Source organism: Babylonia areolata, chromosome 2 (genome assembly GCF_041734735.1).
Source record: "Babylonia areolata isolate BAREFJ2019XMU chromosome 2, ASM4173473v1, whole genome shotgun sequence".
Classification (NCBI taxonomy): Eukaryota; Metazoa; Mollusca; class Gastropoda; order Neogastropoda; family Buccinidae; genus Babylonia; species Babylonia areolata.
Genome location: NC_134877.1, coordinates 31499092 through 31503013, shown reverse-complemented (window position 1 = coordinate 31503013; position 3922 = coordinate 31499092). Strand labels below are relative to the sequence as shown.

Genomic DNA, 3922 nt, shown 5'->3' with positions numbered 1-3922 from the left:
GTATAATTCTGGGGGCTGGTCAAGAAAGGCGTAGAAGGAGGAAGAGAAAGAGGAGATGGGTAGATGTTTGTGCGTGGTTACATTCAAAATGAAGAAATTTGCTATAGATCCGAGAGACAGAAAAGAATGAAAAAGAGAATTTTACTGGCAAAGGAAAACGAGAAATCAGAGAGAAAGCAAGGAAAAGGGTTTGTTGTATAATGACGACATTTATTCCACTGAATGTTTTTTAACGGAACTGTAGTGATATACAGAGGCTGTGGAAATCTCTTGAAAAAAAAGAGAGAAAAGAATTCAATGAAAATTACAGAAATATATACACTCGTAATATGAAAATGCGTCTGAGGTAAGTTTTTTTTTAAAAAACAAATATTATTTTTGACTTAACAATACTGTCCATATATATATATATATTAAAAAAAAAATGGGATACTGGAGAGAGAGAGAGAGAGAGAGAAGGAGGGAGGGAGGTGTGGGTGGGATGAAGGGATGGGGGATGGATAGGGAGAGGTGGAAACAGCTTCAAACTATATCGATCAAAAACAACTGAGACTAACTTCATCATGGAACTTCATTAAACTAAGATTAGCAAAAACAAAAAAAGATATTGAAATATAATAATAATAATGATAATAATAATAATTATTATTATTATTATGTACATTTATATAGTGCCCTTTCTCTCTTAGAGCTCAGGGTGCTTTACATGAAATAAAAAGATTACAAGTTACATAAAACATTCATGACCACTCTTTCTAAAAAAAACCCTTCCCCCTCCCCCTCCCCACACACACTCTCCCCCTCCCACTTTACATACATCCAAAGTGAGCTGACATGGGTGGTGTTGGAGAACAAGGAAGCTGAGAGTGCTTATAGATAGGTTTTAAAAGATGAGTTTTTAGTGATGAGCGAAAAGCAGAAATAGAATCAGATGCGCGGATATGATGAGGAAGGTTGTTCCAGATGTGAGGAACAGCAAAGAAGAAAGAACGTTCACCATAGGTTCTTGTATTGACACGAGGAAGTTTCAAAAGGTAACAGTCAGAGGAAGAGCGGAGATTTCTTGCGGGAGTGTAAACACTGATAAGGTCATAAAGATATGTAGGTCCTGCGGAGTGGAAAGCAGAATAGCAGATACACGCAGCTTTGTATTTAATTCTCGCTTCAACGGGGAGCCAGTGTAGAGTGCGGAGGTGAGGAGAATTGTGATCAGTACGTGGAACTCTGAGAGTCAGACGGGCAGCATTGTTTTGAAGTTTTTGAATTCGCTGAAGAATATTATGTGGACAGCCTTTGAGAAGAGAATTACAGTAGTCAATTCGTGACAGCACAAAAGCAGAAATACGAGTTTTAGTAGTTTCAACAGAAAGGTACTGACGGATAGAGTTGATGCGACGAAGTTCATAATTGACTATGCGTATCAGATTTACTACCTGAGCATGCATGCTGAGGTTTGAGTCGAGAATGACTTCAAGGTTCCTTGCTGATTTAGGAAACTGAACTGTGGCATCACCATCCGCAATAGAGACAGGAAAAGAAGTAGATGTGGAGATACTTGCAGAGAAAATAATCATAGATTCAGTTTTGTCATCATTCAACTTAAGTTTGTTGAATGTCATCCAGGATTTAACATCGAGAAGACAATCCTGCATTAACAGAATCAGACTGTGTACTTGGTTTGGTTCTGCAGACTTTTGTAGCTGAGTATCATCAGCAAAAGAGTGGTGAAGAACAGAATGGCCAGAAATGACATCAGAAAGAGGAGCAGTGTACAGAACGAACAGAACGGGGCCCAGGACAGAGTCTTGTGGCACACATTAGGAGATCAGAGTTGGATCAGACTTAAAGTTACTAACAGAGACAATCTGAAATCGGTTGGATAGGTATGAAGAAAACCAACTCAGAACTGTTGAGTGAATCTCCAAAACATGTCCAAGTCTGGAAAGGAGTATACTGTGGTCTATTGTGTCAAACGCAGCCGACAGATCGAGCAAAGTCAACACAGATAGTTTACCTTCATCAACAGACAGTAACAGGTCATTACCTACTTTCAACAAAGCAGTTTCAATGCTATGGGCAGATCTATATGCTGACTGAAAAGAAGAGAACAGGCTGTTTAATGCTGAATGGTTTGAAAGTTGGGAGAGAACATTTGTTTCAACAATTTTGCCATTGAACAGAATGATTACAAGTTAAAGTTGTTTTTTCTTCAACAGGAAACTAGATAAAGCTTTTTAATTCTGCGCAAATGCATATACCTAACACCCTTATATTTCATTTCTAGCTTTCAACTAGCAAACTATCCAACAATATATTGAAGAACCTACCAATGCTAAGTCTACTGCACGTTGATAAATTTTGCGTACTTGTTTTAAAAGTTTCTTCTTTAGATAAAGAAATTAGAAACTGAAACAAATCCAGAACCAGTACAAGCAGATTTAGCAGTTCTAAGTCAGGTATTTACCAAACAAGCTGAAAAAGGAATGTAATCATGATTGTCTGATAACGATTTGCATTAAAACAAATAAACAATTTTTCGCGACTAAATTGGATTAGATCTCCCTAAGAAAGAGCTGATTGTAAATATAAACTTTACAAAAGAGTTGGGTTTCAAGAAACGAACAAAAGAAACAAACAACAAGAAAGAAAAAGCAAGTGAGCAAACCGACAAAAACATTACAATCGAGAGCATAGTTATGTTCACCCTCGCCATCATCTCCACCAACAACAATAACCCCCCCCCCCCCCCCCCCCCCCGAAAAAAACAAAAACAAAAACAAAACAAAACAAAATTAAAAAAAAACCCCAAAACAAACAAACAAACAAGAAACAAAAACAAAAACAAGCAAACAACAACAACAACAAACAAAAACAAATCAAAACAAAAACAAACAAAACAAAACAAAAAACAACAACAAAACAAAAAAAACAGCAACACTAACGAATTACAATGGCAACCACAAAAAACATTTTTATCGTTATCAGTATCATCCTCATAGTTATCACCATCATCGTCACATTTTTGCTGACTGAAATAAAAGTATATGTGAACTGATTTCAAATTAGAGAACAGATATGTCATGATATTCATAATTATGATTATCATCATCATTATCATCATCATCATCATCATCATCATCATCATCATCGGCACCACAATCGCCACTGTCACCTATGTTATTATTATCATCATCATCATCTTCATCTTCATCATCATCATCATCATCATCATCATCATTATCTTCTTCTCCTTCATCACAATCACCAACATCAACAACAATAACAGCAGGAACATCAGTAGCAACAACAACAACAGTAGTTACACTCGTCATCACTTACCGCTCTAAGAAACAACAGCAACTAATGCGGGCGGGACATAGGTAAACGCACTAACTGACGTTAACAACTTAACTGCTGCTCGATCGCCTCTGAAGTCAAGCTCGATTCCACCACTACACTGGAAACTCCCACGAAAAAAAAAGAAAAAAAGAAAAAAAAAAGAGAGAAAAAAAAGATGCCCTCCACTCCCCCCCCCCCCCCCCCCCCCCCAAAAAAAAAAAAAAAAAAATCTGAACGTGATCAAACACGAACAATAGCAAAAAACCCGTACAAAAGCACTAATCGACAACGGCACCGGTATTATGGGCTTGCTTTCAAACGCTTAGCCTGAATGAAAAGCTCCAGAGGTTGTTGTGGTTTATTGATATCGGAAGTAAATACGAAGCACAATGCGATAGCTTTGATGGGGAGGGCTGGTTTCATGGTACCGTGGTTGGTTTTGGGTGATGGCTAGCGCTTGTGGGAAATTGGCAAATAGTGTCAGTTGTTTCGCATCAGTTCCCAAGACAAACAAAGCCATCAGCACGATCGTTTCGGTGCTCTGTTTCTGGACTGGTGCATGGAGGGGTTTGCTGATTGGTCG

General features: G+C 38.0%; 1 protein-coding gene across 1 annotated transcript in view; it reads right to left on the bottom strand.

Annotated features, from left to right (window-relative positions):
• LOC143279398 (acetylcholine receptor subunit alpha-like) overlaps positions 1–3417 on the bottom strand; it is a 15831-nt gene extending 12414 nt beyond the window's left edge. Inside the window, exon 1 of the mRNA XM_076583438.1 lies at positions 3340–3417. The gene's annotated coding sequence lies outside the window, so the exon portion shown is untranslated. The remainder of the gene's footprint in view (positions 1–3339) is intronic.
• Between the last annotated feature and the right edge of the window lie 505 nt (positions 3418–3922).